The following is a 12,486-nucleotide window of genomic DNA, read 5'->3' as shown; positions in this document are numbered from 1 at the left end:
GGAAACTGAGTCTGAGGAGAGGTTAAGTAAGTTGCCCACCAGCAAATATAAGTGTGGCAGAGCCCAGTTCTAAACCCAGGTCTTCCCAGTGGCACAGCCAGATCCATAGGCCACGTGGAGCCAGTATAGACCAGTGGCTTAGTCCTCTCGGTAGGGCGGGAGGTGAAGTCATCTGCTGTGAATGGTGGGGGTGGATTTGGAAGCCTCAGGAGGGAGGGGAAGAGTTGAAACAGCTGCTGGGAAGGATGCAAGGAGGACGGGCCTGGGAAGAGAGCGGGCATGACAGCTTCCCGGGTGCTGATAGCTTCCAGGAAACTCCACCTTGCTCTTATCGCCCTCTCTCCCAACCCCAATTCCTGCCGAGAATCTGCACCCCACGCTCTTCTCCTTTCTCTTGCCGTCCTCTCTCTGCTCATCCATCCCTCAAGAGACATCAGAAGTTATGTGGTCCAAATAGAATGGATCCAAGATTCTCCCAAACTGGAAGACTTGCTGCTGGTGGCCAGGGAACGGAGCCCCAAAAGTAACCCTCAGAGGCTATGTCCTCCCAAGGAAACCCACAGCCTGAAGGGCTTAAGGAAGCAGTGCATTCCATGGCAATAATGATTGCAGATGGAGGGTCTGGGTGCCCAGGTCCGGTGGCTGGGCCCAGCGGTAGAGGAAGAGAGTTGGAGTCAAAGAACTTCAGCCAGGTTAGCTGGCCACGACCTACTTTCCGGCCTCCAGCTTCATTTCCATTAACAGGTCTGTCTAGACCAGGAGACCTCTTTCCGTTGAGTATCTACTCGGTTTAGCTACCAACCAGTGAAGGGGTACCTTCATCTGAACCCAGAGCTTAAATCTTTACTGCTGTTTCACGGACTCGACTGATTTGAAGGGGGTAGCAGGCTGACGCGGGCCGGCTCTCCCTCTTGGGGAAAACTCCATAGAACAGTGAACTGGTGTTAGCCGTAGAGGCAGGCTTGAAGACACAAGAGCATGGCTTGTTGGATGTGGCCCACCGGCTAAAGCAGAACTAGTAAGCCAATGGTCAGAATAATAAAATCCATACGAAACCAGAGTTTAGAAGAAGCTGGGCTCGATTCAAATTTCCATCCCAGCCGCTAACAGGACCAGGGAGTTGGCGCTGGATTCTAGAAGTGTGCTGGCTTCCTGCCCCCGGAACGTCTTTTCCAACACAATTGGGACTCAGGATAGAAAGTCTGTGGGCTGGTAGATTCCAGAAGCTTTTATTAGAATCTTCTCAGGGATCTCTAGGGCTAGAAACTTCCTTGTAAGAGAGTAACTAGAGCAGATTCTTAAAAAAATAAAATTAAAATTAAAAAAAAAAGAAGCAGCAGCGGGGAAATGATGGTGTTCTGTTCAGGCTGAAAGGGGATCATCTGAGGGGATGTGAGCAAGAGGGGCTCTAATCTACATGTGAGTGGGACTCCTGAGATGGGGATCGGGGGAAGAGTGGGGAGATGGAGCTCTTCCGAGGGAATTCTGCTGCATTTTTGTGGACTGGGAATGCATGGGGCAATGTTTGAGAAGCAGTGATGTTGCACACACGCGCACACACACTCCAGGCTTCTGAAGAGGTGTGACCCATTAGCCAGGCCAAGTTCAAATAAAGCCCGTGCCTCCCTGTGACCCTGGTTTAAATTGGATTCCCCTCCCTCGGGCAGCAGAGTCTTCTGAAAACCCTGGCCCCGGCCAACTCTCCCCAGATACCATCTTTCTCTTCAGTCCCCCTGAAAAGCAGCCCTGGGGGCAAAGAAATCCGTCCCTCCTCCACCCAGTCCAACATTTCTCTAATTAATTCAGGAGAAAATTAATTACAGAGGGACTTTCAAGACCTCGCATCTCATGGCCAGCCCCCACCCTCTCGCCAACACGGCTCCCCATTGGGCCGCCTCGCCCTACCCGCCCCCCTGCCCCCCTCCCCCCCTTCCCAGAACCATCAACAATACCACAAGCTAATTAGGCAGGGAAAGAGTTTCTTGGCAAAGGGGCCCGCGTGCTAGGTCAGTACCTTGAACAACCCAGAAGAAAAACAAAACAGCCTTAAAAGAAAAAAAAAAAAAGAAGAAAGAAAGAAAAAAAAACCCTACTAATCCCAAGTGCATTTCCGCCAAATATTCTCCTTTTCAAGTGTTTTCTTCCTGGTAAACAAAGTGCTGGCGCTGGCACTGGCGATTTTAGGACACGGTTGCTTAGTGATAGTGGGGAAAACACGGCTTCCCCACCTCAGCCCGCTTTGTCTCTCCTCTCTCCTGCGCACTTCACGGAAGGCTCGCACATTCCCACACACGGCCCTGCCTGCCTGTGGTTTGTAAAGAAAAGTCCGGTTTTCTCTTTTCTTTTCTTTCTTTTCTTTCTTTTCTTTCTTTCTTTCCTTTCTTTCTTTCTTTCTTTCTTTCTTTCTTTCTTTCTTTCTTTCTTTCTTTCTTTCTTTCTTTCTTTCTTTCTCTCTCTCTCTCCTTCCTTCCTTCCCTCCCTCCTTCCTTTCTTCCTTCCTTCCTCCCTTCCCTTCCCTTCCCTTCCCTTCCCTTCCCTTCCCTCCCCTCCCCTCCCCTCCCCTCCCCTCCCCTCCCTCCCTTACTTCCTTCTTTCCTTCCTTCCTTCCTTTCTTTCTTTTGGCTAACTGCTCCCCAAAGCCAAGCCACGAGCCGAGATTCCATGCCCGTCCCACACGTCCATACCGTCCCGCGAGCCTTCTGCAGAGATGGGAACCTCCTGCAGCCGTGCGTCCCATTCCGCAGCCACGGGCCACATGTGGCCGTCCAGCCCCCAAGAGGCGGCTCGTGCAACGGGGCAATTGAAGTGAAATGCCATGCCATTTTAGCGAACTGACTCATGACTTATGGCTCGGAGCGCAGCGGGTCCTGACAGAGCCACAGAGCCACGGAAGGGGGAGCCACAGAATCGGGGCAGCTCTGGGACACCAGTGAGGGACAGAGGATGGGTGAGCTCAGGGCTGGGGAACCTTTTTTCTTTTTCTGCCAAGGGCCGTTGGGGTATTTTTATGACGTCATTCTTGGGCCATACCAAATTATCAACTTAAACATTAGCCTGCTGTGTTTGGTCAAACATGTAATGAGCTCACCCCTGATGCCTTGGCAGGGCCAGACCAAATGATTGCGCAGGCCTCATAAAGCCTGAGAGCCGGACATTCCCCATCCTGGTTCAGAGTGAGGCGCACGCAGATCTCCATCTGAATGTGGCCCCATCATCTCTCTGCGTGGTCGTGGGCATCACTTAATTCTTCTATCACATCCCATCAACCACACAAGTACAGCTCAGGGTCCTGTCTGAGGGTTCGCTCGGGGGTGCCAAGACCCTAGCACATACGTGAGTGCCCCGGGGACCCCTCCCACCAGGAATAATGAGCTGGCGTGGCCCCCTCTGCAACCGTGCTCTCCTTGGCTTGCATTTTTGCTCCCAGAATTCCCTGTTGTTTCCCACCTTCCTGCCTTTGACCATGCTTCCCCCTCGGCCTGGAATGCCCTGCCCGCCCTGCTCCTGGGCCTTGGACTCAGGGATTCCTGTTCAATAACAAGCCCTCACGTCTCAGCTCGGGGATCTCCTGAACTGGGGAGTCTTTTGTTCTCCTCTCTTGTCCCCCTTCTCTCTCTCTTTCCCTCTTTCTCTCTCTCTGTCTCTCTCTCTCTCTCTCTCCAATATGCCCAATACGCTAGCATGTGATCATTGCACTCGAAGCAGGACTAGTACAACTGAGCAAATGAATTTTTTATTGTGTTTTATTTTAATTATCAATTAATTTAATTATATTTCATTTTAAATAGTTGAAATGAATTGTAATGTAAGTAATTGAAGCCAAAATGACTCCCTCTCTCTCCCTTACTTCCTCTCTCTCTCTCTCTCTCACACACACACAGACACATACACACACACACATACACACACACATACCCCATAGCTGGGCCCGGTGCCCTTCCACAGCCTCCTCTCTGTGAGTATCAGCTCCCTTCACTTCCCTACCCTCTTGTCATCTGTCATCCCCATCTGAGAATGGGTGCCTGAGGACACAGCCCGTGTTGGACTTTGCTTGCTTCTCAGTGGCGTCCCCAACAGCCAGTACAGCGTGTAGCACGCAGTGACTTCTCTATCAACGTGTGTCTCCCACGACACAGTTCACACCCTGCATCAGGGTGAGCACACCACAGCCCACAGACCAAACCCAGCCCCCACCTGCTTGCACGTGGCCCTCACACTAAGAAGGGTTGGTGTCTTTTCATGTCTAAACGGTAAATGGTTCTCTAAGCACCTATATAATATTCTTGATTTTTGCCTCTTGACCGGCAAAGCCTAAAAGAGTCCCTTCCTGGCCCTTTAAGAAAAAGTTTGCCAGCCTCTGGCCTCGATCCCAGAGCAGCTGCTGATGGGCTTGGTGAAGCCTGCAGTCAGAGAGAGGGAGAAGGGATGCTGGGGGGCCTCGGGGGGCTGAGAGAGGAGCCCAAAGCTCACCTGCTAGACATTTTCAACAGCTGATCCCAGGGACCTGGGCTGGTCCCCCGGGGACGCCACCTTCGGGGCAGCAGGGCCAGGCCACACCTCATGCTTCCTCTACCCACCTGCCTCACCGCTTCAGGGAGTGGGGGCTGGGGGGACACCTGCGGTGACTCCTGCGCAAGTTCTGCTTTGCCCACACTTGAGCCCCAGCAAATGGCAGCGGGGCTTGTCCGGCTTCGGCGGAGTGGGCTGGCTGCGTTCGGTAGCCGTCTGCACCTACACTCAGGCCCCCGATGTGTTTATAGGAACAGCGGAAAGGTGGGACTTCCACAGCGACATGCTCGGGGAGCAATCTGTTCTTCCCTTTCCCGCTAAGACAGGAACGGGGTTTCTAAGAACCAAAGCGAAGATTGCTCCAGGCCCCGATGACTCGGTAGGAGGTGAGCAACAGCAGCATGACCAGTTCCCTGTCTCTGTCCCATGTCCCTCCTACCCTCCACGCACCCTGGATGGCTTTTTAATCTCCGGCCCAGAAACTATTTGCCAAACATCACGGCCATCCGCCCGCCCTCCTCCAGGAGTGCCCGGGGCCCACTCACTTCCCAGCTCCATTCATTCTCCCAAACGGGGAGGGGCCGAGTGCACCCCACGTGTTAAATATTTTCCCCTGGAACATCCATTCTGCTGCTGCTGCTGCTGCTGCTGCTTGGCAGCCAAGAGGCAGGAAGCTATTTAGATATATTATCTTCCTTTTCAGGAAGTTTAGAGGAACTTTTCTACCGCACTTGACACACACATTCCGCCTAATGGTCATTTAGTCATGCCGGCTCATTAGGTCACCAGGGAGGAATGCTGCCCGATGAGCCGCCTTCTCCACACTCACCCAGAACCGAGAGAGAGCGAGCTTCCCTGGCCTGGTGGCCACCAAGACGGCCAGCCCCGCTGAGAGGCCAGGAGGGCCCGACAGAAAGGGATTCTTACTTTCCAGGGTGGCGTATGGTTTTATAGAGCAATTGCTCTGTGAGTAAGAAGGTGGCCCCCTAGGAATAGTTTCTGGCCAGATAATGCTGTCTTTTATGGGAGATCAAAGAGAATTCTTGGCAGGAGGGAGTGGGAATGGTGTTTGTGATAGGGATCCGTGGACTAAAGGTCAGTGCATGGAGATGAATCAATAGCTGGGAAACGAGACCATCATGGTTGAATGTGATCCACCTATTATGTTGCAGACACTGTTCCAAGGGCTTTACCTGTGTTCACTCGTTTAAGGCTCCAACAACTCCAACAGGTAGGTACTAAGGAAGAAATAGGCGCAGAAAGTCACTTTGCTCAAGCTCACACAAATGGTGGGTGGCAGAGCTGGGATAAGGTCTGGCCTGAGCTGTCCAACAGGATTTTCTGCAAGACACCACGTCCTGTATCTGTGCTTTCCACGGAGGCAGCCACCCACTCCCCATGGCTACTGATCGCTTCAAACGCAGCCAGTGGCAGAGAGGAACTGAACCCTTTCATTTGACTTAACTCTAACGCATTTAACTGGAGCCACACGTGGCTGGTAGCTGCCACGTTGGACTCCCAGGTTGGGGGAGCCTTTTTATATATGTTTTTGTTGACTTGAGAGAGGAAGGGGGAGGAAGAGACATAGAAACATCAATGATGAGAGAGAATCATTGATCAGCTGCCTCCTGCACGCCCTCCCCTCCCCGCAATGAGGATCAAGCCTGAAACCCGGGCATGTTCCCTGACTGGGAATCGAATCACGACCTCCTGGTTCATAGGTTGAAGCTCAACCACTGAGCAACACTGGCCAGACCAAAGCCATACTCTTAAATATTAGACTACCCTGCCAATTAAGAGAATTTGGAACTATTTATTAGGAGAATAATAAAAATCTAGAGGTAGAGTTTAATCAATAGCTTCAAGGAGAAGATCATATGAGAAATTAGACTAAATGGAAATGTAAGGGAGAAAAGTTTGCTTTAATGACAAAATTGGTGTTTGGGTCAGAAGGTTGGGAAAAAATCTCTAAAGGGAAGAGGGTGAAATACCAGCATGATTTGTAGGGAGAAGAAGTGGTTTTCCTCTTGTTTAATCAATGAATTGTCTTGAGTGCCTACAATAGGACCCTATGAAGTCTTCGCTCTCTAGAGCCATGTGGTCTAAGTGAGAAACCACAGTTAATTCCTTAAACCAAGCAAGGCTGTGTGATCCAGGCGCATGGTGCGACCAAAGTCTGTTCATGCTGCTGGGATCCAGGTTAAATATTTATCCGTAAAGACAGGAGTGATGACGGAAGTCTTCATGGAGGAGATGGCATTTCAGCTGGAGCTCAGAGGACATGGCTTGGATTAGGACAGTGGCAAGTTGAGAAGGATGAATGCAAAGACAGACTTGGAAGGAAAAAGGAACTGTGCTTGACCACTCTCTTGGAAACTGACATAGAGGGATTAATAAAAAATGGCTCCAAATGTTCTATAGTGGATAAAAATGGCGATTCTGGGGGAAGACATGGGAACTTTAGGGGGCGGTAGAAGGCGGTTTGAGGAAATTATGAGTTTGGTTTGGGGCATGTGGATTCTGAGGTGACAGTTTGTGTAAATATTGGATTAACATTCACTTTTCAAGAGCCATTAAATGTCTCATTTAGATGGGTGGGGGTAGACCAGAAGGCTGCCCGAGATCACCTCCATCCTGGTGCTGAGAAATGTTACCTTCCCTCTAAGGCTGAGAAATCAGGCCATGGCCGAATGGAAGAGAAGCCACAGGACTCCAGAGATGTGCACGTCACCACCCCACCGAGGACACACTCCCACCTTGTTTTCTCTGCCACACAGAGTTCACAGACATCCGGTTACTTCATTTGGGAAGTCATATTCATCTGCCCTTTGGAACATCCTGCCCAGGGACGGATTTTTTAAAATACCTTTTTTTCGTCCTGATTATATTAGTAACACCTACTCACTGCAAAACATTTGGAAACTTCCGAAGCAGAAATAAGGAAATGCAATCACACGTACACTCATACCCAGACTCTCATATGTATGTTGATGTGTGTGTGTGTGTGTGTGTGTGTATTTTGGTCTATTTCTAGCTGGTATTTTAAAACACAGTTTTAGCTGAAAGAAATCTGTACAAATAAACAAAAAGATAATAATAGGCAACTTCACTGAGTTGTTGGTGTGCTCCAGACTTATAGGACAAACCATTTATCAATCTCTGCCCACAAGCACATCTGGGATCATCTTTCCCTAAAATGACTCCGCTATAAACTTTCCTCTATTGTTCAGAAAGTGCATAATAAATACCTCTTTTTTACCATTTGCTTATTTTCCTTTTAACTCAACAGCTGTAGCTTCCGAATTGCCTGGAATAGACTGAGAGGCAGCCTCTAAGAGGTCAAGAAGAGCTGGGGGTCAGGCAGGAGTAGGTAGGGACCCAAAGAAGCCAGTGCCCCGCCAGTATTCCAAACTTGGAATCTGGAATTCCTGACTCTAAGGAATGCCACAGCAAGAAAGCAAGCGCTGAACAAACACGGGAATGCCACCCCGGACACATATGACGGCACACGGGAGAGGTGAGGTGCCCTGGGGAGAAGACAGAGTAGAGAAGATGGAGAGGAGATAGGGTAGGACATAGGGGCATTTGCACGCTGTCTTTAAACTGCCCCAGGGAAATCGGGGGTGGAAATATTCCCTAGTGAACATGATTGATGTAGACATGCAATCTACGAATAATAGAAACACACACACACACACACACACACACACACACACACACACACCCAGCACACAACCTCAACCGGAGATTCTTTCTTGCTGTCTTGGTTTCCTGGGATTCAAACTAAAGCTTTGGTACTCCATTCTCGGAGCCACCCACAAACCCCAAGAGTGTGGGTGGATCCTTATCTCCTTCATTTTTTTCAAGAAACTGCCTGCTCCCTGAGCTGAGCCTGTGGGAGGAGAGATCTGCTCCGCGCATACCCCCGGGAGGGGGACCTGGGGAGGGTGGCCTTCCTTCCCTCCACTGATAGCAGGGCAGCTCCAGGCCGCCTGTGATTCTCTCTCCAAAATCTTCTTAATGAGCTAGCTGGCTGCGGGGAGGGGGTGGTTATTTTTAACCATATTTTGGGCTTGTTTTTTAGAATTCTGTCCCCATTTTTTGATTCCATAAACACTGTTCGCCAGGACCTTTCCCTCACCACCATCTTTGACAGCTTCTCATGAGTGAAACATATTTCTATGCATTATTTTGTTGTCCACAACCTCCCCTCCCAACTGTCCGGCCCGGGGCTCCCTCCCTGCACCCTTCACCCCCGTGTCAGACATATAATGAATGACTATTCCTTCAGACAACGAAGTTGGAAACTTGTGGTCTCCAAGGCAACGGGGCATCCTGGGGTGGGGTGCTGGGGAGGGGGGCTTGCCCAGCCAGGAGGGGACTGGGAGTAAAGGGGGTGGGGAGGCAGAAGCAGATGATATCATTCCTGAAGCCTGGGAGCAGCCAATGGGCTGGTGAGAAGATGATGTCATCTCCCCCACCCCCACCCCCTTGCAGCTTGGGTAGCCCCACTGAGAATTCTAGACAAGTATTGAGCCGCAGTTGTATTGCTGGGAGAGAAAGGGGTGGGGGTGGCCGTGGGGGAGAGCGCGAGATCTCCCCGACCCTCTGGATGGCCCTCGCAGACACGACAGTGCTCACCAGAGGCAGCCCCATAAAAATGTCATCGGCTGGGCTCTCCCTGCCTTACAACACAATGACTTCTTTGGGGAGAAGGAAAAAAACCCTAAGATTTATTTTGCAGCCACACCCCCCGCCTCCCTTGGGAGAGAAAAACCAACCAACCCAAGTTGTGAATGAAGCGCCTGCAGATTGGCCCCCACCAATCCACCGGGCCTGAGAATTTTCTGCACCCAGCGGGGCACAGGTGCACAGACCAGCTGAATGCATTTACTCCGCTCCCCGCCGCCCCAGGGCTGGAGGGAGCGCCCCAGGGTGGGAGCCTGGTTTGGGGCAAAGCGCCCAACCTGGTGGTGCAGGCCACTTAAGGCGCTTAAGGGGGGAGGGGTGTCTGTCCCCAAGACAATGACAGCATCGAGGGCTCCGTGCCAGGCTCCTGGGAGAAGCAAACAAGCCATGGCATTAGGGAGGGGTGCAGGCTCGTTAGGGTGCCCACCGAAGTGTTACCACCCCGCAGAGGGAGGCTGAGTGTGCGCAGCCTCCTCCGCCAACGTTTCCCTCAGGAATGGGAAGCCGTGCTCTCTCCAAAAAATGTTCCCAAGAGTCCAGGCCACAGACGCTGTGTCCAAGGGCTCGGGGCAGACCAGGGCTGCTCTCCCCTTGCCCTTCAATGGTACACGAGGTGCCGGTCTCCCGCAGTGGTCTCCCTGGAGTCTCTCTGGGGTTGTCCCACCTGGATCCCCCTAGGATGTTGCCTTGGAGGAAACAGACAAGCAAAGGTCTCGTGCCCTCCCCCCATTTTGCAGACACGGGCATGAAGGCCCAGAGGAGGGGACGGGCCAGTCCGTGACTAACACAGTCATCCATCGGCCTGGAGCTAGTAGACCCAGGACACCGTCTCCAACCCCACACTGTTCATTCTTAGCGACAAGCCCATGACACAGCAGTAGCACCTGAAGCCTTCAATTTCAGCATCACCAGCTTACCATTTTTTTTTTTTTTTGCATAACTAATTACATGGTCAGAATGAGTTCATGGTGATCTCCATACCCATTGGTCTGAGCTGAGAGCAAGGATCACGCCACAGAACTGATCACATGACTCCACCCAACCCCCTTTACCACTGGCTATCTGACACCCCTTTCTCTCTGGTAACCACCATACTGTTTTCTGGTCTGTAAGCTTTGTGTGTGTGTTTTCCTCGTTGGTTCCTTTGTTGCTTTCAGTTTTATATCCCACATATGAGTGAAATCACATGGTTCCTAACTTTTTTTGTCTGACTTATTGCACTCAGCATGATATTCTCAAGATTCACCCTTATTGTCACAAATGGCAGTGTTTCATCTTATTATGGCTGAGGAGTATTCCATGGTATATACACTGAGTGGCCAGATAATTATGATCTCTGAAGGCATAAAAATCTGGCCACTCAGTGTATATCCTATATAATAAAAGGCTAATATGCAAATTGTCCCCTCAACCAGGAGTTTGACCAGCAGGCAGGCCGGCCAATCACCCATGTCCCCTCCCCCGGCCAGGCTGGCCAGACCCCACCCATGCACGAATTCATGCACCGGGCCTCTAAAAAATATATATATATACGTATATACATATATATGTATATACATATATACATATATACATATATACATATATACATATATACATATATACATATATATATATTCACACACACACACTGAGTGGCCAGATTATTATGTGTTCAGAGATCATAATCATCTGGCCACTCAGTGTATGCACCGCATCTTCTTTATCCAATCATCTATCGAAGGACATGTTGGTGGTTTCCATGTCTTGGCCACCGTGAATAAGGCTGCAATGAACACAGGGGTGCATATATCTTTGCGAATAAGTGTTTTCAGATTTTTCAGGTAGATACCCAGAAGTAGGGATGCGGGTCACATGGTAACGCTAGCTTAATTGTTTGAGGAGCCTCCCTACTATTTTCCGTGATGCGATATACAGATGATGTATCACAGAATTGTATACTTGAAGCCTATGTAATTTTATTAACCAATGTCACCCCAACGAATTTAATTTTAAGAACAGAATCACTCCCCAGACATCTACTGTGTATCCAGCATGTGTCCAGCCCTCTCTTGCCCAGCAGCCCTGACACACACAGAACCATAGGCACACCAGGCCGCCAAGGAGACCACACCCGGGAGGGAGACAAAATGGGGGCCTAAAATATGTGCAAATTGTACCTGTGGGCTTTAGGCATCGGGCCTGGGGTCACTTGAGGGAAGAGAATTTTGCAAATACCTATTGGCTTCCTACTATGTGACGGGTGTTAAAAATAGAACGATGGCGAAGTCAGGGTTCTTCCCTCACAGCACGTACATCAAGAAAAGGAGGCCAAAGCTATAAACACACAGGGTCCCCCTAGAACAGCCCAGGAAGCCAGGGACTTTGTGGTATCCGTGGTGTCTAACCCCAGCCGCCAGTATCGTGCCTGGGACGTAGTAGATGCTCAATAAATTCTTGTCAAATGACCAAAGAGAATCAGTGTCTAGTAGAAGGATGCTTCTAACTCTGGAAGACGTTAGCAAGGAGGTGCTGCCTGACCAGGGCTTTGGAAGACGAATGGCAACTTGCTGGGTGGAGGGAGGAGGCATATTCTAAGTAGAAGAAAGAACATCTGCAAAGACATAGAGTGTAAGAAGACAAGAGGAGAGGGTATCCTAACAACAACCCACATGTCGCCAACAATAGCAGGTCCATTTCTCATTTTTGCTGCACATCTATGATATGTCAGCTAGTGGCTCTGCTCCATGCCATGGCGTATCCCCTGTCCAGGCTCATGGAGTGGCCTCTACTGGAATATTGCCGGTCCCCATGGAAGACAAAAAAGAGGGCTGAGCTCTGAAGACACACCACCCTTTTTCTCACAGATCATTGGCCAGAACTGATCACATGACTCCACACAACCCTAGGGTTGTACAGTTTAAGATGATGCAAATACCCTGCTCCTCATCAAAATTTCTTCCCAGATTTACCAACCACTGATGATGCTTATCGGACTCAGTCTTCACCATGATGGTTTCAAAACAGTGATTCTCCGATGCCAGTGCTCACACCACATCTAGCAGCCGGTGCTCAGAATCCTGTTAGCAAGAATCCTTCTTCTTCTCCCTTATATATTATCTGTCCATCTACCTATCCATCACAACCTGTCTATCAATATCATTAGCATGGACTCATCATTGCTATTTTTAATGGTTAATAATTTTTATGGACTGAATGCTTATCTTCCCCAAATTTGTATGTTGAATCCTAGTCCCCAGTGGAACGGTATTAGGAGGCGAGGCCTTGGGGAGGTCATGAGGTCATGAG

The 12,486-nt window shown here is 50.1% G+C and overlaps 1 protein-coding gene across 1 annotated transcript in view; it reads right to left on the bottom strand.

Annotated features, from left to right (window-relative positions):
* The window catches only part of SLC39A11 (solute carrier family 39 member 11), a 463,057-nt gene that overhangs the window by 20,166 nt on the left and 430,405 nt on the right, over nucleotides 1-12,486 (bottom strand). The gene's annotated exons all lie outside the window — the stretch shown is intronic.

The sequence above is a fragment of the Plecotus auritus genome, assembly GCF_963455305.1.
Source record: "Plecotus auritus genome assembly, chromosome: 7".
NCBI classification, from domain to species: Eukaryota; Metazoa; Chordata; class Mammalia; order Chiroptera; family Vespertilionidae; genus Plecotus; species Plecotus auritus.
This window is presented reverse-complemented; position numbering and strand designations above follow the sequence as displayed.